This window comes from Gymnogyps californianus, chromosome 3, assembly GCF_018139145.2.
Source record: "Gymnogyps californianus isolate 813 chromosome 3, ASM1813914v2, whole genome shotgun sequence".
Classification (NCBI taxonomy): domain Eukaryota; kingdom Metazoa; phylum Chordata; class Aves; order Accipitriformes; family Cathartidae; genus Gymnogyps; species Gymnogyps californianus.
In genome coordinates, this window is record NC_059473.1 from 6,500,698 (window position 1) to 6,527,793 (window position 27,096).

General features: G+C 45.5%; 1 long non-coding RNA gene across 3 annotated transcripts in view; it reads right to left on the reverse strand.

The window, feature by feature from the left end:
• Nucleotides 1-1,896: 1,896 nt before the first annotated feature.
• Nucleotides 1,897-27,096, reverse strand: part of LOC127014761 (uncharacterized) — a 38,999-nt gene continuing 13,799 nt past the window's right edge. Inside the window, exons 3-5 of one of the 3 annotated variants that reach the window (XR_007766218.1) lie at nucleotides 11,280-11,382; nucleotides 3,194-3,281; nucleotides 1,897-2,676 (exon numbers count right to left, since the gene is read on the reverse strand). This is a non-coding gene — a long non-coding RNA (uncharacterized LOC127014761). Of the gene's footprint in view, nucleotides 2,677-3,193; nucleotides 3,282-7,865; nucleotides 8,108-8,978; nucleotides 10,869-11,279; nucleotides 11,383-27,096 lie in introns of those variants that run through there. The other 2 variants (XR_007766220.1, XR_007766219.1) reach the window with 2 other exon arrangements.

Consider the following 27,096-nt stretch of genomic DNA (forward strand, 5'->3'; position numbering starts at 1 on the left):
AGTAAAGGCCACAAAATAAGATACACTTGACAAGAAGTCCTCTCACCTCTGTCCTCAGATTATCTTACGGGCTTCCTACATCCAGTACGTGTATTTTTTCCCAATTTACCATATGCTTCATGAAATACATATTTATGACTGAAATATAAGAACATACTTTTTCTCCCTATTTTTAATGCATTTACCATTCACAATTGGGGTTTTTTTGGAAGGCAAATTGCAACACAAATACTGTTCTAGTCACAGCGATCTATGCTCTTATGCTAATGCAAAACAGACGATACAAAGTGGAATGCTTGAGCTGCTGTAAGTGCAGTGGAGGTAATAAATATGGTTACAGCTTAGGACCTTTGAATGGCTCCCGAATAGCCCAGCTTATCAATTGTTTGAGACTGAACCCCAGGACATTTAGTTTAGCCTTACTACTGCTACAAATCCCTTGCCATAGCTCCAAGGAACATCTCATTTGTAATAACAAATCAGGGAGGAGTTCCAGCAAGAGGAATTGAGTTGGCTTTGAAGGGCTGGAGGAAGGAGGATTTCCTCATCCCCAAGTAAGGGCTCCACTTCCTCCCCCCTCAAAGGACTCGCCTGGGACAAGGCTAAGTCATGGTATGTTGTCATTATAAGCCTTAGAGACCCCCTGGAAGGAAAAGAAAAAAAAATACTAAAATAAAACAGAGTATTGCTGAGTGTGATCTTACTGAAAGGCTGGGGCGTAAGTCTTACTACAGCAGCGCTTGTACAACCCAACAGCTCTTCTCCTGTAGCACAGGGCTTGCAGGGAAATCCAACACTATGGAGCTGCTACGTCTGTCCAATTACTACAGCTTCTGACATGCTGCTTACAGGAGAAATAAAGTCCAGGTACCCAAAAGGAAAAGATGGGAGAACTGTAGAAAGACAGAGAGCAGACTATAAAACTGGGAACCTGCTAATTTTGTGCAATCCAGCTCCTGCCTGGTGACTAAAGAAGACGAAAGAAGCCTAGCACATCACAGAGAATTGCCATTGAGCTGTACAACCGTTACAGAGGGACAACCAGAAATGTTCACACGAGCCAAAAGGAGCTTCAAATTGCCTATTAATTCTGAACATCTGTCAGCAGTTATTACCTGATGGGCCAGAGTGACCTGGCATCTACTAAAGATAAAAAGAAGAAATCAAATATAACCATTACTTAAATAGCTAAGGAATCATTTCATCATGACTTTCGTCCCCTTGTGCCTTTTAGCCCCCCTTCACCATACCTTATTCCTCCTGGTAGGGCTCCCATCTCAGCTTGCTAGAGCTGCTTGTCCCTTTACTTCACCCACCATTTTCTCCTGTCCCAGCTGAGGGGATCGCATTGATGAAGGTGCATGGCCCTCCCTCTCCCTGCTGACTTGAATTGGCTGTTAATCGCCAGCCACTGGGGTTTTCCCTCACCAGCCTGATAGTTCAATGGGTTCTTATAGTCACTGTGTGACTCTTAAAGCTAACCTGGGTGAACGGATTTCCTCAGTAAACAAGGAATATCCATCTTCTGACAGTGAAACCTCTTTCTGTGTACTGAAAGGCACCATCCACATTTGAAACACTGATTTGCATCTTTTTAAAAACGAATTTGCTGAGGCCAGGCTCCTAACCTTGTGCAGTGTGCTTTTCGTGAACGACTGTGGGAGGGAACTTTTCCTGAATATAAAAAATATTCAGTGAAAATGAATTTCAGAGATGCATGTTGCTTTGCTTACAGAAACCAATTTTAAAATGAGCCTTGAGCATTCACAGCAAGATCTGCTGGGGGAAGATTGAAAAATGTTGAAATACTTTCCTCTTAAATAAAATTTTGATTAAGCTTGTAATCAAAACTTCAAAACTGACCATTTTCCTTCAAGCTCCAGATAGGGTTGTAAATAAAAACAGAAAAGAAAAGAAACTCCATCCTTAATGTCTCTGTTCTAACAGACTTTTCAGAATTGCCATTAATAGTTTTCACTAAAGTAAATAACAAAAAATCCGTGGGCTTCGGACAGTTCTGTTTACTTGACTCTATTTGCATGCTTATCCAGTCAGGGAAGACAAACGATTGCTCCTGACATGTCTGACCCATCACCATTGAACGCCTCAGTTGCAAAGCTGAATGTTAACTACTGACTGTTTACAGGGAGTGTTTGCAGCAGTCTCAGGTGCTTGGCAGAGGTCGGATCACTCCAAGCGATGACTGAGCCCTCGGCAGACGAGTGGGATTGTGTGTAATGCCATGCTGACGGGCTCTGTTGGTTTTGGTCCTGGTGCTAGCTGGGGAGCCTCGGTGTACCATTACACCACTTACATGTGCTGGAAGAGGTGTAAAGCAAGATCCTTGCTAGACTCCGAGATTTAAAAACCTGCCCCAAATCTTCAAAAAATTTTCTAAGATGTCAGTAAGCACCATTCAACCCCATGTGCCTCCCCGTCTAGCAGAGAAGGTCATTTATCTCACGTTCTGCACCTTGGGGCCTGGCTTGGTACCACGTGCAGAACATGCCTGAGAAAATCCCCAGCACCCCTGTCTTCAGTATATCTTCAGCCGCTGACATTTTCGGTCTGAAACTCAGCTGCAGCAAGAAACTGTGGTAAAGATGGTGCTGAGCCCACTTCTCGTATGGAGGTCTGTATCTAGGGGCTGCTTGTGAATCTTGCATTAAAGAGGGACTAGAAAAAAAAAAATCATGCAGGTAAGGATTTGCACCATGCCAGCATGCATTACAACCACATCTAAACACCCAACTTCCCTTCACACTTCAATGGGCTGCCCGTTCCCTCCCCACATAAAGTAAGTTCTTGTGTAATCAGGACCAGTGCAAAGGCCTCCTGGTGAGTGTGGGAGAAGGAGGAGGAAGGATGCTACCCTGGTATATACCATCACAGAGCAGCAAGGCAAGAAACACCCTGCTCCTTCCTTTTGTAGTAAAAAATGTCTTATAATTTTAAAAGGCTTATGCTACAGCAGTGGAGGCATCAGTACTTTCTCACTGGGTTTTCTGCCTGGGGTACTGACAACAGTCAGAAATTTGCCTGGAAGCAATAAACTAAGCCAAAAAAATAAAGCACAAGTGAAAGGCACAATTGAAAGTCACATCTGAACAGGCAAGACACCGTGCCAAAGCAGTCAGCAGCCCGGTGGATATTTTAGACACTTTAATCCTTCAAATATATGCCAAATATATACCTGCAAGTCCTCCGCAAACAGCTTTGCTTCAGTGAGAGGTTCACTCCAAAGAAAAGCACGTGTCGGTGCCTTCCTTCCGCTGGAGATTCTAACAATAACAAATTATAATTATTTAAGTTAATAGCAATAATTGCGATATAACACAAATAATTGGATCCCTAATAATCCCGTTTTGGGGAGCCATGGTCCAGCAAGTAGCTTTCCCCATCTGTAAAGCTGAATTACTTTATGAAGAAATCCCCCACGTTTTGTGGTAGCAGGCAGCTAGCAGAGCGGAACTGCGGGCAATCTCTACCCAGCCCCTTCATTTTGGTTTCTGGTAAAATTGGAGCGTTTTGCTGGGCGATGCCCCCAGAAAGCAATGCGCAGAGTCTGCTTCTCCGCAGCAGCCTGAGAAATGGGATGATGGTGATGTGCTTTGGCACTCACTGTTGCTACGGGTTTAACTCCGTGTGCTGGTTTTGGCTGGGATAGAGTTAGTTTTCTTCACGGTAGCTAGCATGGGGCCATGTTTTGGATTTGTGCTGGAAACAGTGTTGGTACTACAGGGATGTTTTCGTTATTGCTGAGCAGTGCTTACACAGAGTCAAGGCTTTTTCTGCTTCTCACGCCACCCCACCAGCGAGTAGGCTGGGGGTGCACAAGAAGTTGGGAGGGGACACAGCTGGGACAGCTGACCCAACTGCCCAAAGGGATATTCCATACCATATGATGTTATGCTCAGCATATAAAGCTGGGGGAAGAAGGAAGGGGGGGATGTTCGGAGTGATGGCGTTTGTCTTCCCAAGTAACCGTTACGTGTGATGGAGCCCTGCTTTCCTGGAGATGGCTGAACACCTGCCTGCCGATGGGAAGTGGTGAATGAGTTCCTCGTTTTCCTTTGCTTGCGTGGGCAGCTTTTGCTTTACCTGTTAAACTGTCTTTATCTCAACCCATGACTTTTCTGACTTTTACCCTTCTGATTCTCTTGCCCATCCCACCGGGGGGGAGTGAGCGAGCAGCTGCGTGGTGCTTAGTTGCCAGCTGGTGTTAAACCACGACATCCTGCTGTGAAAATTTGGCCCTCAGTTGCAAATTTGCCCAAGATCAATCTAAGGAGGCAACATAAAACTTCCAGGCACCGTCTCGGTCAGGCGTTTGCTGCTGATGTTAATCCCTGGGCGGGCAGGAGAGCACAGGGCCAGGGTTTGGCCGGAACCTGGTGTGTGAGCAGGTTCACACTGTCCCTTTGCTGGTTTTATAACCTGCAGGCTTTAATCATGGAGGGGAAGGCATGAAGAGAGTGAGGGGTGTGGAGAGAAAGCTGCTGGTGATGTTAGAGGCAGAAAGACAAGTCTGCTGGCATAAGGGAAGCAAAGGTCTGCTCCTGGGGGCTGGGGGCATGGCAGCAGCTGCAGGAGCAGGAGGGAAAGGGGCAGCTTGCTGACACACTGTGAATAAAAGTTGCTGTCAGGGAAAAGGTCCCTCCATGAAGCTTTTGCCTCGGCTGGGCAAGAGGGACCGAGCATTTTGCATGCTCTATTTTCTTCAGAGCCCAGAGCAAGACCTGGGGCTCAGATGTCATTCTGAACTGCTTTTCGCCTTCTTTGCAAATATTTAACTGCTGTATTTTCCTTCTGCCAGCTAGCTGACAGGAGTGAGATCCTGGTGCAAAGCGCAGGCCAGAAGGACAGAAATACATTTGCATTCCTTCAAAGTGTATTAGCAGTGCAGGGGCGAGCCCTCGCCGGCGCTTCTCAGCTGGCGAGGGACCGGGGGGACACGCACCCACCTCTGCCCCCACCTAGCACATGCAGGTTGCTCAGGTGAATATATAGGAGGAATATTTTTCTTCCCCTTTCTGGCCACTGCTGCAGGATTTTCAAAGCAATGTTTTCTTCCAATCTCTGCTGCCCTCTGCTGATGCAAAGCCAAGGCAGAGAAGAGAGCCCTTGTGATGAGCCAAAGCCTCAGGTTTTTTGCTGCAAAAGCTCACCCTCATCCTCATTAAAACACCAGCATAGTCACAGCCTGTAGTTTCCTCTTCTTTGTCCGCAACACAAACTCTGAGGCCATAGGGCATGTCACTCGGGGAAGGATTTCTTGTTTAATCACACCACAATGATTTAGGAGGAGTTAATTCATCCTCATTACCTCACATCAGGTAAATACTGGTTTAATCAATTTACAGACTTCAATATTAAAAAAAAAGTAAAAAAAGGGAAAAAAAAAAGGGTAAGATGAAGGTTAAAGGCTCTGGCTTGAAACTGTGTCCTTGCACTTAGGATTTTCCACTTGAATTTCTCCCTGCACCAGAATTCATTCTGGGAAACTTAGCCCTGACCCATCCACTGCTGCTTACAACCCCACATTTAGATCAGGCATCTGTTTCCCATCAGTAACCCAGGGAAGAGACTGCCTCTTGCAGGGGCTTAGCCAGACCCTGTGTGGGGCTCTGGGGGAATAGCGGAGGGGGGGATATTCTCCAATCCCTGCCTGAGGTGCTTTAGATAAGTTAAGACAAAAGCTGCATTTTTATTGAGATAAATGCCATGACAAGTGAGCAGGGATGGAGTCAGACTGCTGCATGTGTATAACGGGCGTCATTTTTTCCCAAGCTCCGCTGTTCCCATCACCTGCTGCAAAACAGATCTTTAAACCACACACAGACTGCTTCTCCTGCATGCGCAGAGACCAGTCCAGAGGAGACAAAACCCATTAGGCAGGCTCCTGGCTGAAGAGGCAGACCATGAGCCCAGTGTCGAACCTGCCTCTCCGGTGCCGCTCAGCATCATCCTGGGCAGCCTCCACAGCCCAGTGCTGCTCAGCAGGGCCCAGAGGGAAATGCTTCCCTAAAGCACCCGCCAGAGAGACGAAAATTGCCAGCAGGCTATTCCCGCGCCGATTACGCTTGGTCACGGGAGGGAGGCAATGTAGCCCTGTAGATAACATACCAACTCAGAAATCCAGACCCTTTTTTCTCTCCTGCATCTCTAGGAACAATCGCTTCATTCCTCGATGCTTGAATTTCTGCCTCCGTAAAGCGAGGGCGTCATTTCCACCGTAAAGCAGCTTGAGAGCTGTGGGTAACAAGATTTATGATTATTGAGGAGTTTAGTATAGCTTTTAGATCCTGCTCCATTGATTTTGCTTTGCAGACTCTGTGGCTCCTACCGCTATTACTGGTTAACTAACACCAGCCCTTCAGTAGCTTCTGGACATTGTGTTTCTGGAGGAGGACCCGGCACTCAGAGCTGCACAAAGAGAGGAGCATCAGCCATGATCACCAGAGAATTTAGTGTCTAAATTAGATCTTGAATATAAGCTTGTGTCTTTCTTTTTGTACTATCCCCTTGAACCGGTGCTTGCAACAAGTGAAAAAGACAACCACCAATGACATATTTAACTCATGCCATACTTAAGATGATGAAATATCCTTCTCTGATGAGCTCTGTGAAAAATAGTAGGTGATGGCAGCCCCTAAAGCAGGTCATTCCTCATGAGTCCTGTTGCTTGTATGACTTGTGGCCAGTTCAACACCCCTTGCTGAGCTCTGCTGCCCTGTGCTTCTCCGCTCTGTGGTCCCCAGGGCAGGGCTTATGGGTTGTGCAGTAGAGGGTTTCTCTGAGCTGAGGCAAGTTTTGATCCTTAAGGAGTTGTTTGAATAATCTGGGCTGCAAGGCAAACCTTGTTCAGGTTATGGTGTTTGGTTTTAGGTGAGGAGGTGGGTTAATAGCTGGTAAATACACCTTCTGACTCTGAGACTTTATTAGGTTGCATTACTTGGATAGCAACGAGCAATTTTTCCCCTTCAGTAAAATCTATACCATTTGGCTTAGTGGGATTAATAACAAATAACAAAAAAAAGCAAGCAAATTTGTCACAAGCAGATTGCCTGAACATCCTTTGTGTGCATGTGTTCTGAGCGTGTGAAGGACAAGAGCCTGAGTCACTGAAGAGAAAGGTCTCAGGAAGCCCAGATAAAACATCAAACTGCTCAGCAGCATTTCTGCTTTGTTTATGCAGTTGTCATTTGGCCACAGTCACAAAACCAAGTCTCCCTTCAAGCAGCCGAGCTGCCAGTTCACGTTCTGGTAAGAACCAGCACAACTTCAGGCTCAGCACTGCCTGTGCTTCACCTCCCTGGTCCCCCATATCTGAATTAAGCTGGTCAGGCTGGGAGGCAATGCTGCAGGATTCTCCATTTCCTAATCCCCGGCAAGCTACCCCCAAACGCATCATCCTACCCTACGGTTGCTTTTAAACCCAAATCAAATCCCAAACAGGAGCTCAGCGCTCCACTTCCAGACCCAAAAGCTGGGTTTTCATTCAAGCACATTTGTTTTACTCCGAATCCCATTCACAAAGCGACACTGGACAGACAGTGTCTGGAGACAGGAGACATCACGGCAGGAGGCATGAAAACATCCTCACTGTGATGGGAGTTTGTGTACACTGGAACATCTCAGCAGCAGTGCTAGGCCCTTTGCTCTTCAGGATGCAAAAAATCATCATTGAACTGCACTGACAGATTCTGCTTTTCATGTACTCGGAGAGAATGGTCAATTCTTAATAAGGTAATTAAAGTTCCTCTTTAATAAACCAGCACAAAACATTTTATGGCTCCCGGCTAGTGCCCAGTGTAACTGAAGTTCAGATAAACACATTGACAAAGAAACATCCATTTCATCTAATGTTTATTGACCAGATTTAAAAAGCAGTAGGCTGTTGCAGGAATTCTCCTGAGAGCTCGCTGCTGCTGCTTTGCTGGGGGATGTCTCCATGTTTTGGCTCACTCCGCTTTGCCAGCGTGCAGAGAGCACCTTTACAGCCTCCCGTCTCTCCAGCAAGAGATCAGAGCTTCTCTGGTTTTCCACCATCCACTTTCATCCCTTATTGCGACAGTGGCTGAAAGCTCAGTACAAGGCAGCCTGCCTTGAAACAAACAGAAAGGCTTGGCTTATCACCGCTGAAACACGATTCTCTGTGTTCCTTGTTAGGGTGCTGTGCTAATTAATATATCGGAAGGGGCTGTCGGGAGCGCGTGCTGATTTACTGCGAGCCCAGCAGAGAGGGGCTGGGTGGAAGTGTGATGCTGGAGCTGGTTTCTTTATTTAACTCCAGATTTCTTTGCCTCCCTACAGCAGCAGCTTTCTGCCTGCACTTTTCTAACACTCTCTGTCACAGCCCCAGGCATCACAACAACTTTGATTTCTTAAAGACAGACACGATTATATTTGTACTGAATTATTTTTACCCATAAATATCACAGATGTGAAGACAGTACAAGAAGTGAGAGAGTCTTAACAAAACCAACCCCCCACAGTCAGCCCTGGCATTTCAAGATGCTTGTGAAGAATCTGGAGATTTTGGGTCATCCAAAAGGCTGTTAAATTACATCCACAAGGATCTCTCTGAATTTCCTAGTGTAGCTGGATGGCAAAAGCACAGCAGCCTACTCCTGCTGTGATTTTTGCCGGAGAACAGACTTTCTCAGTTTCTGCTACCTGCTTTTATCCTTCCTTTGGCATTGCTTTATCCCTCATGCCCTCCTGCCTCATCACAACACCTGAAACCCATTGGGCCTGCCTTGTTTCACCTCTCTGCTGCATCCATCCCTCTCCCCCTCCTGGGCTGCAGCACCTCAATGCTGGCTTCCCATTCCCTTCCCTGGACAGGCACCGTTCTGGTTTTCTCCTCCGCTCTCAGCAATGTTTCCGCTACATCACTTCCAGTACCGTATGCTTCTCCCTCTTGCATCTGCTTCTTCCCCCCGTGGTTGTCGTCTTTTTTTGGCCCTCCTTTCGCTAAAACAGGCAGCCAGTTGGTATTCCCACACTGGAGGAAGAGCACTCAGTGCAGTTCTTGGGTACAGTTTCAAATTCCCATTGCTAACAGCCAGTCTCCTTCGGTTACCCAAAAGGGAGCTCAGCAGACAAGTTTTCAGCTGCCAGCTAGCAAGCATCCTCAGGAGTATTCTCTATTTCTGTCGATAGCTCCTCCATTGCTACCGCCACATACTGAGATCATATATGCTAGTATTTTTCCGTGGGAAAAGACAAATCAGCCAGAATCTTGTGACTTTCAAAAAGCAATCATTGATTATTTCACAGTTGCAACCAGGAATGTCTCGAGTAGACTTGTACTTGTGAACGCACCAGGGCGCACGCAAAGATTTGTCTCATTGGCAGGATTACAATTTGCATTTGTGCTGCCAAAATACAGATGCCACTGTTGGCCAGCTGAAAACATACCTGTAACTCTAACTCTTTAAATAATCCAGATGTGTGATTGACTGGTATTGCCCACTTCGTACATTGTAACAGGAGTCTGGTGGGTTCCCATCTTCAGATCAGACCAGCAGGATGTACCTGGAGGTTGTGTCAACACCAACCAACCCAAAGCAACCAATACCCTGGGCTGGTTTCAGGGAGCGCTGCCTGGGCTGGCCAACGCTCTGCTGGGGAGGTGAGGGCAGGTATCGAGGGACAGGCAGCACAAGAGACCCTTGTAGATACATTCCTACCAGCACTGTCACCTCCTTCCCCTCCCTGTATGCAGACAGCCTTGTACCCCATCCACACGCCCTGCCCCAAGGTTGCAGGACAGCCCTGGCCGCTCACCTCCAGCTTTGCAGAGACCTGCCCACAGCGCTCCGGTTGCAGCACTCAGCTGCTCTCCAGTGCTCGCTTTCTGCTTCACCATCTGCTTCTAAATATATTCTGTTAACATGTTATTTCGCAGGGGCTGTTGGTGCATGAAGGGAAGCAGGTTTAACAATTGCCACCACGCTGTATTTCTGAAAAGTCAAATACTACATACTGCATTTCCTTTGGTGAGTTTAAGTACTCTGACCTTTACAACTCCGCAAAGTGTTGGGAGGCAGGGAAGGGAAAGCATGGAGAGCAACAAAGCCACCCATCACTGCTTGTGCTGGTGCTACATCTATTTTGCCCTGGGCAGCTCCTCTCTCCTGCTCTGGGCTTAACCGTGCTCTGCAGACATGCTGGATGCACCATGCTCCAAGGCCAAACCCTGGGGCTGTACCCCCAGGGGTAGTGAAGAAATCAGTGCAGAAGGAGTGAGATAATCATGGTCTCCTACTTCCAAGGAAGCTCAATACTCCCTTCTTCGTGGGGGTGGTGGATCCCCAAGGTCCATGGTCCCCAGGGCCAGGCTAGCTCCATCACGGGGCTCAAAGCTGGCCAAATGTGGCCCCTCCTGCTCTCACCGGGTGGCATTGCCAAGATCTGTCTCCACTCTGTCCCCACCACGAGGGGACACACAGCTCTGGGAGCTCAAGGGATCCCCGTGGCCGGCACAGTGCAGGTGAGAAGCTGGGGTGGACATATCCCTTTGCCGTGTGGTACTGAGAAAGCAGAGTATGGCAAACTGCACGCAAGGACTTGGCAAGCCACAAAAGCACAGTAACTTTAGCTGGAAATTGCAACACTCCCTTCCAATGGAAAATACATGCCACGTGCATTAGAGTCCTGGATCTCCATATTCTTCTGTACTAACAGCCTTTCCAGTATGTGTTATAAAGTAAACGTTATCATAGATGAAGATGCATCTCTGCAAGCACCATCCATATGCCCGAGCTTCACCTCCCTTTAGCGAAGGTGTGATCCAAAGGATGACGAAGATAACAGACATCTCAAAACTGCCTGGGTTAGACCAGGCTCTGTTTGCCCAACTACACATCATAAAAAGGTAAAAAGAAAATCCATTCTCAAGATTGGCTGTAAACTGCCATATACATAAACTACATTTATATATATGTATGTAAGCTTTATACATATGTAAATTATATTTACATACATACATATGTTAAAGCCTTTGGTAGGATTGAATGATCCCTACAGGCTGAGCTATTTGAATTTCTCAAGATAAGACTTAGGCACCTAATTTTATTTGCTGCACTGGGGACATTAATCTAAGATATTTATATGAAAAAACCTCATATTTTTCAATAGCTGAAATTCTTAAGGCCTTAATCAGGCTAGAGGGATTTAGAAGCTAGATTGAGATCCGCATCACATAGGAAACAGAATTGCTTTTTTCTAGCTGCCTACAATAATGATTTTAAAAGGAAAGAAAATCCTACCATTTCAGCAGACTTCTCTTCTCCAAGTCCACACAAGACACGCTCCAGCAGCCAGGTGCCACCCTTCTGGTTTCCAAGAGCTCTGTAGCATTTCAAGGCATTACTGCAGAAAACAGATGTATTTTTATCGTAATCATTTTAACACCTTTGACATTGTTTTGTAACTACCTCGGATCCTGTTACGCTTCACAAAGCTGCGGAGAGAGATGAGGGCTGACAAGTCTAAATTTAAGGAGCAGAGGAGACCTGACTCACTTTCTGGCACTGCCACTGGCTCCCTGCATGAGCAGGTAAATCACCCAGTGTCTGTGCAACACCTCAGCCTCGCCCAGGAGCCCTTCTTGCTTCAGCCATGTGTTTCAGGAGAAATTTTCGGGATGAGAAAGTCGGTGGCATCCAGGCATGTCTCCGTGACACGCAGCATGGCACTGAGTCTGCACCCACCTTCTGTGGCCACGTGAGAGTCTATGGATGGTCAGGGCTAATAGAAGATCAGGATGGTAATGTGTTGTGCGGGCAGGCCAAGCCTAAATTTTATGCTTTGCTTTAGGCAACTGTTTCTAAATAATAATGAAAACTAACCCTTCAAAACAAACAAATGGCCTTTTCAACCAAAATTAAAAATCTAGTGGTATTTTTAGTTTCTGTTCCAAGTATTATGCATTTCTAATGGGAAACTAGGAAGGGGGGGAGATGATAAAGCTATGTGGGCTTTGATAAAAAATTGTATTTAATTTTCGAGAGATCTATATATTGTTTGGTGAGCTCTGAAAATGTGTTGCTATAGAAAATGGAAAGATTTTGATGATCGTATTTTGTAAAACAGAAACAAAACCCCAAAATTTAAAAGGCAGTGAGAAATCTAGAGAGAGGCCCTTCCTCTGGCCCTGCCCTCAGCTGGAACAATCCCCTGGCTGTCTTTAACCACCTCCAACTCTGTGCTGGCCCACAAGAGCTGTGGACCATCACTCCGCAAACAGCTGCAAACAGCCACAAAAGCCTCTGGGTTTTCCTCCGCAAAATGCCTCAGTGGCAGTGTTTGTATTTGACAAATTCTCTGCTTATGAGATCCACGTATTACGGTGTCTCTTTCTTATGCTACGAGCATTAATCAGAGAGGCCTTTCTGGAGGGAGGAAATTGATGGTGAATTGAGGATAACATCTGCAATGTGATTTTGCTGCTAATATTTCTGCACTGCGACTTCTGCCACACCTAATGTCAGCAGTGCTCCTTGGAGACAGTCTCCTCCAAAGCCATCTGCTTGTGCAGGTGATACCTCAGGTACCCAGGAGAAAATGAGCAGAAATCCGCTACCGTTCCCCTTCCCCCCATCCAACAACCCGGAGCCAATAAAGGCTAAGCCAAGCTAAGGAAATAAATATCATGCTGGAATACCAAAGCCCTCACTCCCCTGAAACAGAAGGTAAATATCTCCAGTATTTACAGTACCAAAGTTATATTGGAGAACGCTCCCACAGAGACACTGACTCAAAGGGAAGTGTTATTGGGGTTTCGGCTAGCACATGGATTTAAGTCCTAGCCGCAAAGCCTGCTGCCATCTCCTAAGGACAGGAGGGCCTGGACAGCAGGTCACACAGACCGCGGCCACCTGGATGAGAAGCAGCAGAGCATTTACTAAGACCTGGGGGAAAGAATAAAAGATAAAAATAAAAACACTCAGCCTCCATTTTGTCTTTAATATAACTAAGGACCAGGTTATAATTCAGGGGTACATGCCTGCTCCATTGACCCCATGTCTCTCTGGCTCATCACACTGCCAAATCCCTCACACTGTAATAGACCCAAGGCATGGGGCCTTGCCACCCCGGCACAGGGATTTCCCTGGGAACATCAGCAGCTTTGCTCCAGACATAGGGTGAAGTCTGGTTCGGATTCACACTTCCCTTGCTGCCGGGAGGCCAGGTCTGTCCCACGGCTTGGCTGAAAGTCGGACCTGGCAGCAGGAAAAATCTGAGGCTGAACAACTGATGCTACTGGAAACAAAGGGGAAGGCAAGGATTTGCTTCTCGCTAGCTACACCCTCAGTCCTCTGCTACCATGTTTTGCCGCTGCTTCAGACCCTCTGATGGCTTAAATCCCTGTGGACTACCATGGAGCTGCAGGCTCTCGCCGCAGCATCAGATCAGTATTTCCCAGTGTGCTCCTGACTCGGTCTCGAGATGCAGCACGTAGCAGACACAAGCTGGTGTGCCTGACTCTGCAAGCTGCTTTCCCTAGGAAGCTTTTCCTAAACTACGTGATTCCTGAATCCCTTCAAATAATCACGTTTCAGGAGGAAGGAGAGAAAAAGAAATGCCTTACGGGATTCACTTTGTTTCTGGGGAAATCAAAGACTGCAAGGCACCAACAAGATAAACATCCTTAGTGTTAGCACAGAGCGGCTACTTTGCATGTGGCACCCTTTCCAAAACACTGCTTATCCTCAGTGAATTGCACTGAGCAACGGAGGATGTGCAACCCCGTCCCAAGAGTCTAATTTCTCTCTCTCACAGAGAAAGCATCCTGCCCTCCCCAACGTCTCAGCCCTCTCTTTCACACTCTTACAATGTACCTGGATGTTTTCTGTTGCCTGTTTCACTGCAGTCCTCAAAAATCCTCCTTCCTCAGATTGACAGGCCTGTCATCCTCTAGGTAGAAATTGCCTGCTGTTGCCAGTACAATATCTGCACTTTCTGGATCTTGGCTTTGGAAGATGCACAGGGCAGTCTGAGTGGTGACCCAGGGGAGACCCCCACCAAAAACTGGGAGCAGCGGCAAACCCCAAACTCTGGTTGTAGCCCCAGTGCCCATGTCCGGAGCAGAAAGCCAGCCCTTCTCCATCCCATTTTGCCCTGGGTGATGCTGGCTGGGGGAACAGGGCTGCAGGGTGGCGGTGAAGTAGCACAGTGAGGGGAGGTCCTCAGGGCAGTTACCAGAGCAGCATTCCCACCAGCGTCAGTGGAGAAAGAAACGAAAAGTGTCTATTTACATTCTGATGTAAAAGCAAAACCTTCCTAGATTTAGAGCTTCTTGACTCATTTTCCCCCTCAGTCCCACTCCAGCGCTTTCAGCCTGTCTTTGAGAGCTGGAGTCCAGCTCATCCCATCTCCAATATCCCTCATTTTTTATGGCTTCTAATCATGTCCCAGCTACCAGTTCATCCCACATTGGATGAAAATCAACAGATCTCTTGATATACTCCCCCCCACTCTGCCTTGCCCTTCTGCTACTCAGCACATCTGGTCTGCAAAGGAGCCTTTTGAGTTTCCCCACCTGGTGAGAAAGCATTTGATTTGTGTCTTATTTTGCTGCAGAACTGAGTGTAGGTGTTTTCTCATTGCCAACCACCTCCTCAGCCCTCCCAAGGGGACACTCATGTCCCCTGAGCTCACTCTGTGCAGTGAATCCTCAGACACTACCGGCAGTCTGAGCATTTATCACTAATAACATGATTTCCTGGGAGTGGAGAGGGAAGGTAACCCAGACCACCATATGAATAAGCACAGATCTGAAATGATGAATCAGAAAAACACGTGCTCATTAAATACATCAGATCTCACGGTAACAACCTCCTTTAAAACAAAAAACCACTCTTGGAGTCTATGCTTGGCATTCCTCTCCATCCATGGAGAGCAGAAGAGCCTACAAGTGCTGACCAGGGCTGGATTCAGAGAAACTGTAGGATTTGTCCTAAAAGGGGCAGCTTTTATGGTCTTCAGTTATATTTTAGCCTACAGTATTTTGGCCCAGAGCTGGCTGCCCACCAACACTGCTGTAGTGTCTGAACGCGAGCTCCCTTTCCCAGGCTGCACGCATGCATCTTGCAGATGGAGATGCTGAGGGGGATAGCAGCTGCAGCAAAAGCAGAAAGGTTGCACTGCTTGAAACTCATTTGACTTACCAAAAACTAACCAAAAGCAGCCAGACTGTGGCTAAAAAAGTTCATCTCCCTTGCACTTCCATAAGTATAACAGTTAATAGCTGTATTTGATTTTTTTTTAATTGCTCCCAATCTGAAACTTCACTTTCCAAATTCCAGCCCAGACAGAACTTCCACTGCTGAGTTATGAACCCTGAAATTGGACAACGAGACATACGTGACTGCAATAGAAACGACGGCACTGCCTTGACTCAAAAGGGACAAGATCACAGCTTATAAATATCTTCAAGGTGACAGTCCATGAGAAGGCTGGGAATTATTCATAATTTTAACAGATAGTTGGAGAGAGAGCATTCACTTACAGGTAGTAAGGAGGGAAAATATCTATAGCTGGGGGAAGTTCTTGGTAGGAAAGTTGTAAAGCTGGGAAGAGCTCAGCAATGAGGGAAACTCATTGCTAGCAGTGCTCTGCCCAGCCCAGGTACGGCCCCGCACCGCTGGGCCTGTTTCCCCTCACTCAGCTGATATAAAGGATGTCCGTGGGCGATGAGGTCGGATCCCTCATGGCCCCACCACAGCTCAGAGTTATAACCCAACAGGGCTAAAGCACAAAAGAAGAGCAGGCCACAACCTGCCGAAGTGTTGGCACAAATACCATTAACTTTGTTCAGCTTCTGACAAAAGGTACCCAATACATGTGACCAGTAAGAGTTCACTGTTTCTCCTCCATATAGTGAAAAGCATCTCCAGCCATTTCCAGCACATGAAGAAACTGAAGGTGCTGGAGACTGAAGGTGCATGTCTGCTGCTAATTTATTAAATCAGTCAAGTAAACAGCATCCCAAGTCAATCTGCCATTGCCTTTGCAGGCTGATGTAAGAATACAGAAATAAGAGGACTGACTTTGGGGTGAGGGTTATCACACATTTCCTTGATAAGCTCCGCAACGTCTCACTGCTGCCATTGGACATTACGACCTATGCAAATCTTCTGCAACGTATTTGTCTTCGGTGCATGCTCGCACATAAACGCGTGACCCACACTTACACGTCTTGCATAAGTTGCAGAATGCTGGTGCCTCCCAGCCTCTAGGAAAACATTATAAAAGATCACATTTTCTTTTAGTGACTTAACAGGTTCCTCGTATTTCTCTGCAGCTTTTCCAGCTTACAGCTGCAACACAACAGCCTCCGGGCCCAGTCCAAATCTACGATTTCCTTCAAAATTTTCCACGGCAATGCTTCACGCTGTCAGTTTATGTCTGCATCCCCATCATGATGCAATAAGCAGGAGGGAACGGCTGGGGCAATATTTCTAGCCGCCCTCGGCTTTCCAAGCAGCTTCGAGACTGCTTATTTCACTACTGCTTCAATGTTTCTCTCCTGTTTGAGAGTCTCAGCACACGATGCTCTACTTTGGCTAATTAATTTTTAAAGAAGCTGTGTATATTAATGCAAATTCTATTAGTGATGCCTCTTGGCAGCCCATGTATTAAACACAATGCCAGTAGCATGACAACACTTGACAGTCTCCACAGTGGTAAATTACATATATTATTATTTTATGCCCCTTTTAATGCTTTTAAGACACATCCTTAAAATAAGCCAGAATTGTTAGTATGCTTGTACTAAAGCACAAAAATATTCCTTCTTAATTTAGCAAAGCGTATGTTCCTATTAGAGCTACAGATACCAGATAAAGACTGGCACACACCATGTGTGGTGTGAAATGGTGTAGCTGTGTTGCCTTCAGTGGGATTGCAGAGACTGATATCAACGGAGGCTCTGACTCGCTATTTCTTTACAGCCATAACTTGATATCACATTGGATTATCATCAAGGGGCAATCACAACATTCAATAGCAAGCCCAACTACTCTGCAAACTGTTTTGGCGATAGAAGTTCATAAATCTCTGCTCATGTACCGGCCACTAGAGAGGGACAAAGGGAGATACTTTGCAAGTGCAAATCACTGCTTGGGAGAGTTTATAGCGCAAAGTTTAGTGGCAGTACTGTCTGCATTAGATTCAGCCTTTTCATGTTAAAGGAGAAAAATCTGCTGACAAGTTATATTCCACAGTAAATAAATTGTGCTGACTGCTCAAGATCCAGCAGGAGTTGGACACAGGAAGGGCACTGTGCAAGATCCAAGCATAGATGCTCAGAAGCATGAGGTATTACAGAGAGAAAAGAAAACTAAACAGGGCTAGAGCATAAACAAAGGGTATATTTTCAGGGCCACCTTTGTGGGACCAGAAGGACTGAAAGCCTGGGACGGACAAGCAGCAAGAGGCGAAAGGAAAGGAAGGGGGAGAAGAAGCAGTCTTGGAACAGACAGGCACACAGCTGGTCCCAGAGGGATCAGATACGAAAGACCCTTTAACCTGCAAGATCACATTAGATCCTGGAGTGGAAACAGAGGCCGGCAAAAATCACCCTGTAGCCACAAAACTCATTGGTAAAGACTCTCTGCCCTCGCGTGCCTGGCCCAGGTATTTGATAGTTTACTGCTCTGGTAGTCCATAAAAGCAAGTAAAGCTAGTCAAAAGGTCTCAGCCCCCTGTGGGTGTTAAATGCAATGCCATACAATGAGACTTACCGATTTCTAGTTCCCTCCCACCCTTCCTTTTTTTTTTTTTTTTTTTTTTTAAAGACACACACAGAGAAGACATGGAAACCTAGCAGTTAAGCTCTCAGAAGCTGGAATGCGCCAGAAGCAAGGCTGCACAGGTAACCTTAACTCAGCCCTCTTAACATAATAACAAAACCTTGAGTTGTACAGTTGCACCCTTGTCTTAGTCGCGGCTCCCTGCTTCACTTCACTGTGCAGGAGCAGCAACATAGCGAGAGCTGATGTTTTGTTCCAGCAAATGCTGTTTGCCATCTCCTACCTTTGACTTGGTAACCTTAGCATCCTTCAAATAAAAGGGGCAGATCCACTGATAAGGTCAAGCTGCTCTCTGCCCCTGAGGTATTTACTGCTGCTCAGATGAGTTCACCTGGGTAGACTGCATAGCAGAAGGGAAAAAGGGCCAGCTGACAAAACCTAGTCAAAAGATATTGAGTGCCCTTGCGAAAATAATTTGTGACTGGATAGCATTTTGCCTGTGTCAGGAGCCAGCAAGGTAAAATAGGTCAGCCTAGCTTTATGGCTAAGTCCTGCTACAGATGGAACCTTCTGAAGTTGCTGCTGCCTGCAGACATCTTGGTTTTTGCACATAATATTTTTGCTTCCCTCCACAGCGCGTCAGCTATGACGAATAATGTTTGCAAACACCACGATGCGCCAGCTAGTGCACGTACACTGTGCCACCATGGAGGCAGCTGATTTTGCAGCGGGCAAGCTGCTAGTAATTCTGAACTTCTGCCCATCTTCACCTGCACTTTCTCCATCCCCTTCTTCACTGAGAAAGTAAACCAAAACACATCCTTTGACATGCGGTTACACAGCAACATGGCATGCCCTTCTCATGTTGACTCTCAGAAGATGAGCACCAAGAGGCCTAGTCACTGCTTGGTGGATCACATCCTTGAAAAGCCCTAATATTGCCTGTAAGTCATGCCAGTGACTCCTCTCATATGAGCTACTTAAGAGGTACTGTGCATCTGTTGGAGTAAGTCTAACACAGCACCACCAGCGCTGCAGTGATGTTGGAAGAGGCCCATGGCCTCAGGCAGCTGTCTGTGCTCCCCTTAAGGGTCTGAAAAGACCCTTATTTCCATCAACTAAAGACTCAAAGTAGTTTGGGGGTAAGTGGCAGCTAAGGAAAGGGTACGGAAGGTGCAGGGGAACCAGTCATCACTTAGGGCTTGTGAATGGCTCTCCCAATTTCTTTAACCCTCAGTTCCCCATTTGATAAATGCAGATATTTTGTTTCAGGTCAGATGTCTTGTTCAACCCAAAACAGCTTTTCTCAAGTCCTCCCTCATCCATGCCTTCATTCATCCAGAAAACAGAAGGAAGGGAGGGGAAAAAAATGCATTGGCACAGCACTGCCTCGGACTACCATATGCTACTCTGAATCTCCTCTCTTGTCCTCTGAATAACCAATTTCTGTTCTCTGCTCTCACATGCGGTGATCAAAATACCAGAGGAAAGTATCCATACTTTTCTCAGCCTTAACATTGATTCAAAAACCAGCACCCTGGCCTTCCCTCACCCTGCCAGTTTTGAAGCAGACCACGTTTCTTTCCCCACTCACCGAGATTTGATTGGTGATGAGAGAGACTTTGGCAAAACATCCTATTCTGAAGCACACAGCACATGAGATATCAATGGCAATCATCCCATCCATAATGTCAGAACCTAAAGAGAGATTTAGTCCTATGATATTTGAAGATTTCACAAGAACAAGTTTCCTTTTTTAATTCAACTTTGGGATTTCCTGTAACTGAAATAACGATCTTCAACTTATCTTTTCCTGTTGGAAGGAAAGTTTTGCTGTACAAAACATACAGCAATGCCTCAAAGTAGTTCTTACCTACCTCCTAGGAACAAAAGGTCACCACAAGAAAAAGCTCAGAAAGCAGAACTTGCATGTTGCAAGGATCAAACGTAGGTCAAGCCTGGCCTCCTTTGAATTTTTTCCTCTGCACTGAACAAAGAGGTTAATTCCACCCCAGGCCAGACCACTCTGGGAGGGAGAGTGGCTCTCCTCCACCTCTAGGCTCCTTCCTAGGCTGCAGTTCAAACCAGTTCCAAGAACCTGCAGTCAGCAGTGTAACATGAGCATTAAAAAGATCTCAGCCTAAACTGTTTGGCTTTTCCTCATCTGAGGGAGTGTTGCCTTTTTTTTTTTTTTTTATAAGATGCAGGGTAGATTTATCCTAGATAATAGTACTGCCATTCTCATACATTAACTGGAGCTGACTGGGACACCAGACCTCCGATTGCAGCCCAAACATTACGCTGCAAGATGCTGCAGGTATCGATTCCTGATGGGTCCTAACAAAGCCGGCTCTAACATCAGTTCAGTGAACTTGCCTTCTACAGACTTTGCTCCGTTCCTGTGATGAACCAAGCTTTTGACACTGCAGCAATAGACTTTAGGGACTCATTAAAGGCAACTTCTGTATCTCCATACAGAGAGAGATTAAGGCTTTAGCAGCTGCAGCCAGGAACACTTGCCAACAGCTCATTCACAAAGACCAAGAAGTAGGGGGAAAGCATCCATCAGCGTTGAAGTAAGCTGGTGTCAGCTCTGGCTTGCTAAAAAGCAAGTGAGCCTTGAAGCCCTGAAAATGGTGTATGGGGGAGAGGTTTCAAAAGGTCTGATCCAATCCTCCAGTCTCTGAAAGGATCTTGTACAAAGAGAGCACAGCAAACTGCAGCTCCAATGGTGCAGGGGAAAGCAATTTGTTCTTTAGCAGAAGGCAGAAAAAGAGAAGAAGGTTCCTGTGAAATACTGGAGGGGGAGGAAAAGAACTTAAGACTTCAACAAACCTAGCTTTAAATCCCAAGAGAGTTACAGGAAACTGCTTAGAAACGAAAGCAAAGGAAAAAGCAACTTTCCTGGATGCCAGCTGTGACTTCAGGGCAGGACTCCTCATGATTTTCCAGGAAGGAGAGGATTTTGCCCAGGGGGGACAGATCTAAGGACAAACCAAGCCAGCTTAATGTGAAAGCTCACCCTGCCATTGGTTACATCTTGCAGGTGTCTAACATCCTCTGTGCAGTTAACCTTGGTGCCAAGTCACTCCAGGAGGATGAGCCTGTTGCTGCCAGCATTATCATCAGCAGGTGTGAAGGTCTCCACACACCACATTCACCACCAGAGATGATACAAGAGGCAGAAAGAGGAAGCAACTTATTCTTCAGGTCAAAACTTGAGTGTGTTAAGGCGAGATTATCTCCTAACTTGTAAGGTGAGCAAATTTGGAACAGGACTCACTGAAAACCAAGTGAAGTTTGGGCAGTCTGTATCACCAAGTTATTTTTCAAGGTGCCATCCCCTCACACCCCGTTTCACATACTTCAGCAGGTTGTGTTGGCATGTGTCTGCCATGGGGCACCAGCCATCCTGCAAGGCCACTGCCTTTCCCTGCTCCTCTTGCACTCACTTCTTGGTGGCTCACACACTGAATATGAACCATGGACAACGGTAGCTCAATACAACAGCAGAACCATTCACTCTCAAAGTGCTAATGGCCAGACAGGGAAAACCCATTACCATTAGACCCCCTCCCTCCAGTTGCTTTGAATTTAATGCATCAAAGAAGATGAGGCAAGTTTCCTCATTCTGCCAGTGCCCTCTTTGCTCAGTCCTCACGGAACCTTCCTGAGTGTCTGTCAGCAGACTAGGAAATGTTTCTTGAAGTGCAGCTTACAGACTGCTGCACAAAAATAGTTTTATTTGCTCACAGTGCCAGGGATGCGGCATTACGGATGCTTTCAAGTCACTCGAAGTATAGTACGACTACAATACGAGCTACTGGAGCAGAAAGCCTGAAAGGGTGAAGGGAGACAAAGGAAAAAATATTTTTCAGGCTGTCTTTAATGCTATAAGCTTTGCTTTTTTTGTTTGCTAATGTGACACAGTAACCTGCTTGGGAGTGCAGAGTAACAAATGGTTCCTGCTTGGATCACTTTATTAATGAAGTATTGATAAAGCCAAAATTAAAACTGCATTTGTAATGCCCAAATAATAAATGCTACTTTTCATTTGTAGAGCAACCTTAAGCTCAAAGATCTTTCATGACTTAGTCACTTGCAAAATGGCTTTTGAGGAAGGTTCTGGATACTCTGTGAAACCCCAGAAGATCACGAATTAGGGCTGCCTACATCACAAAATTATGCTCATCAACTGAGTCAGCACTGGAACAAGATTAGCATTAACAAGACTTGATAGACAATAACAAGACAAATTTAAGGTACCGCAAAAAGTTTATTACAATGCAGATGTACTATGCAACGGTTGCCGCTAGAAAAATTACTACAGTGTGTAGTTAACAGCTAATTTTCAAAAACATGTTTTGCAGCAACTTTGAACACTCAAATGAAAAGTGGGTGTTGCAAAGTGAAAGGGTTCTGAGCCAAATTTTGTTCTCAGCTAGATGTGATGTTATTGCAGCTCCTAATGAGATTGGGTCTTATAGCTGAGAATCAGAGCAGTAGCATGCAATTATTTATTTTTTTAAGCTGAAATAATGTTGATTCAGAGCTTGGTGGAGGAGTCTAGTTATATAAAGAGTTCTACAAATTTATTTTTTTTACACCTGTATCTTTGCAGCTGCCAAGCTTTCATAAACTAAAACTCAGAGGTCAAATTCAGCAGTACCTCCTTCCCTAAGCGACCCACTGCATCGTTCCCTCCCGCACTTGCTATCCAGCCTCCTTTCTCCAAAGCTGTTCTGTGCTTTGGTAGCATTTTCCTTCAATTTAAGCCATATCCTACATGGCCACTGAGAATCAGTTCCCCAGACTTCCCCTGGCAGAGCTAAATATGTTGGTGCTATAGGAAAAACAGCACCATATGGCAGTTGTTTGATCTCTAAGCAGAAGCTACAGTTTTTTGAAAACTGATGAGCTCCACCTGTCTAGAAAGTTTCCTTTCCCTCCCAGACACTGCAAACTTGTTTGTGCATTGCGCATGTCCCCAGCATCCAGGACAAGGAAACTTTGGAGATTTGTTCTAAACTGTCACCAATTCCTGACACATTACCCTGAAACTGCAGTGTCACTATTGTCTTGAAAGACGATCAGAGATTGAATTTTCCCTACCAGGTACATTACCAGTCTTTCATACTCAGCCATCAGTAGCTGATGGGATTTTCCTGTCCGTTTCCCAGGGTATTGACCCCAACTGCAGCCCCTATATTTGCACATAACCTCATGTGCATATATAGATAACATGGCTCAACATCCAGTTACTTGAGCCTGACATATTAACAGTCTGCTTTTAAGAGCCTCTGACATTATCTTGGACTAATTCTGCAGGCCAGTAATTCTTGTTCAGTGTATTTATGACATTTATATCTACATTAAAATCGCTTAAGGACATAAAAAGGGTTCAGCCTTTCATGGGACACACCAAAGCGTTCACTCTGACCTGCTGCACCATGCCAACAGGAGACCAACTGACACCTAGTTTGGTATGCTCTGTGCATAGTGCCATGAGGTGGACTGGATGCATCTATAGCAAAAAAAGGACCAAAAAAAAGAGGCATGAGGCAAGGGAGAGTAAGCATGATTTCCCTGTGCAAGATGCTGGCTCTGCTTTCTTTCTTCATGCTGTGCAACTATTTGCTAAAGGAAATAATTTCACTAAGATGCTCCGCTTCCTTTGTGAAATTACTCTTTAAATGCTGATTCTCCATCTGGTGCACAACTCCAGATTTTAAGATATTTAGGGACCTAGCTCCCAACAATTTCAAATAGATGTCTGGCATGTTTTAAAAATTAAATTCCTCTGTCTTTACATGTAACAATATATGAGTTTAACCCTTGATTTTTAGGCTGGGGGAAAAGCATTATAAGAGTAATCTGAAGGTGATTTAAGAAAACAGACTTGACCTTGAAACAAGATGCAAACCTTGATGTGAAAGGGAGGTTATTGACTACATCTATGTCACACACATGACTAACAACCACATGTTACACCGAAGAGTTTACTGGTTTGTAATAGGCTCTCAAGTGTGAAAGCAAGCAAAAGTTAGTTTCCTCACACATGCTTCAGTAAAGGGCTTACTTTAGATAAACTCACTTGCCACTAGCATCTGGCTGCCAGGAAGCTTGGCAGGGAGCCCTACAAGAGGTGCCTACTTCCACACCATCTAACCAATGCCTGCTTTATTGAGTGGAAATGGAAAATAGCCTCAGTAAGGAATTTTTTCTTATAGGAAACTGCCTGTCAAAGCTCCAGAGACACAGCTATCATGTCATGGGGATCAGGCACAGCACCACGAGGGTAGGGTAGAAAGAGCTATACAAATGCATAGGCAGCACTCTGTGATCCTCATCGAGGCTCCTAGACCTCCACCACTTGTCATCACCTTCACTTCAGTCCCCTGAAAAGTCTGCAAGTCACAGATTAGAAAGATGCCTTTACAATAAATAGTCCCCTTGATAAGGATGAGCTGCTGGCTACTTGCACATTTTCTCCTTGTTAACTTGAAAGTATTGCACCTTTGCTATAGGAACTCTAAGAGTTTAATTTTTCTAGATTGTTAATTTTTAAAATTGACCTTTTTTTATCCATACATTTTCACACTCACACCATACTTATATACACATTCACATTTTTATAGAATCCGTCAGATTCTATAATTTGAAGAAAGTTGTTTTAAAGTCACTCTAAAAAGGAAACACTTCTCGAGCCATCTATCCATAAAGTGCTTTCACTATCATGAGTCTATCCACTGAGGACTCCAAGGGAGACCAAACCCAAAATGAATAGCTATCCTAAAAAACCTTTTGAGATATAAGCAATAATTGAAGACCAGCCTGTAAGAATCTTTCAGGGCTAGAAAGAACTGCTGTATGACTTATTTGAAATGTGAGCCAGTCTCCCAATAGGTGAAGGTCCCAAACAGCTTTCTTGGTTTTTAAATAAAGCCTAAACTCAGACATCATGGCAAAGATACTTAATACATTTAACACAAGACATGCAACAAATCACTTTAAGTCAGTCATATATTCTACTTTTCTGTCACCATGGGATCTTCCAGAAAATTGGAATCTTGCTGCAAAACCTTGCTTAGTCTTTCATTTCTCATTGCAGTTCCAACAAATTGCCATGGAGCTAATATGTGACTGTCATAAATTCTCTGTTGAAGTCAAGGGCATCACACCAACTCAAAGCAACTGTAATTCAAGCCCATCTTTCACCCTCTGTGTTTAAAAATTAAGGTTCAGCACACTGCCAAGTTTTCTTCTTAGATACACAAAGGTGTAAAAAGTTTGTCTCAAGCAACAATTAGCTCTTCCATTCACCCTGTGATCTGTTCATTCAGAAGCCAAATGATGACTGTCCTCCTTCATATTACACAAGATTCATGCTCTCTCTCATATCTCAGAATAGCAGTCTGTAGCAGACTGAAGAACCACTTAAAATGATGTATTCATTATTCATTTCCAGGGTTCATTAAATAAGAATCTTTCATATTTGTTTTCTTTGTAGCTTTGTATTTTTGCCACAACTCGGTGCAAACAAGCTAACTGCTGGGTCTCAGTGGAGAAGATCAAGGATGCCAATTACTTCAACATACAGCTTGTGTTCTGCTGGAGTTTACAGAACAGAGTGTTTCTGCTCCTGAAAGCCCCACAAAACACCCAGTGTAAGCAGCAGTCACTGCCTGCAGTTCACATCAGCAGACTGTTTGGGAAGGACTCTGTGACAGCCCTCACCAGGGCTTTGGCAAGAGTGGAGCATAACCCAGCTTTTCCCCTTGAAAACAGGCATTCAGGGAAGAAAACAAGCAGCAGGCAAAGGCCCTGCTTCCCTAAGGATGGAAGCCAATACTCCGCCCCAGGGGAAACCAATCCCAGAGAGTACAACTTCCATCACAAGCACCAGGAAGAGGATGTCTTCTTCCTGAAGACAAGGTTGCAGTAGAGAACTGATTGATGGAGAAATCCTGGTGAGGAAGAACCACTGCCATGGGGAAGAGCCAACAGAGACCTAGGTTAAAACTGTATCCCTATTTTGGTTGATTTTCAGTCAGAAAGAGATCCTTGATCTTTTCCTCATTCCCACTTCCTTCACAAGACAGTTGTGTTTCTCCTGGCCTTCCCTGGTTCACAAAATTAATCTCCCCTACACTGGCATTTGATGCAGGACCAGGAAGTTTCCAACCAAACTGAAGCCTGTTGACCACTGCATGAGCTGCTTTTATGCTGCTGTCCACAGAGTCCTTTATATAGCCATTGCAGCTGCTCCCTTGGACCCTGGGGGAGGAATAAGCAGCATTGGTGGAGTGACAGACTACCACGGTTGTTTCGCCGAAGCTCAGACTGCTATTAAACTACTACATCCTCAGATGATAAACTTAGGTTATGTCAAGCAGTAGAGATTCACAGCTGGCAGCAGGACAGTGCTGCAGGAAAAGCAGCCTTGACTTTGACAGGGTGGAAGAGGAGGGAGAGAGGGCTGAGGCTCTGGTGAACCATACTGTGCTGCTGGCCTCAAAACACTCACACATGTCAGTGCCTCTGTGGCCTTTGATGTCTGCCAGGATTAGCTCCTTCCTGAGAAAGTGCTGCACTTTGGAGAGAATAAGAAAAGCCCTAAGGACAGGTAGCAATCCTTTGGGGCCTCTCCCAGAAATGCCACACCTCTCTCCATATCTGCTGTCTAAGGCAAGCTCTTTCTCCCCCTCCAGCTGTCCTCCTCCAGCTGCACTTATTTTCCTCAGCACTAGGAAAAAAAAAATGAATCAAATGCCTGCTGCTGAACACTGCGCTGGAGCAAAAGAAAGACAGTGCAAAGGAGCACTGGCACATGTGCCAAGCTAGGGCTGCTGCAAATTGATGCTGCCACATGCAATGTGTTGATTCCAGTGCTGTGTGGATTTCCTGTCCATAGCAGCACGAGCTCTGCCGATAGGTATCTTGTTTTTCTGGTTAGTGCGGCTTTAAATGTTTTCCTTCTTAACGTGGTTGCTCAGAATGAGGCAGTTGAAAGGAAACACAGAGGTCCTGGATGTATCGATTCAGACAAGTTATTTCGTTAGCAGGGTACATCAATCCTCTCATCAGCTGCCTCCCACCTCCCTCATTTTCCTTCCCCCACATGACATCCCCTGTTGTTTAGGCACTAATGAAGATAACAAAATAGTTATAGGACTCTGGGGATCACTTATCAGAAATTCTGTATCTATTTTGAAGGCCCATTTCATTCACAGATGTAAGGATTTCTCTCCTAAGGATACTCCTCAGTAACTAATTCACTTGAGAGAAGGGATGCAATTCAGGTGAAAAGAAATCTCTTTGCTGAATT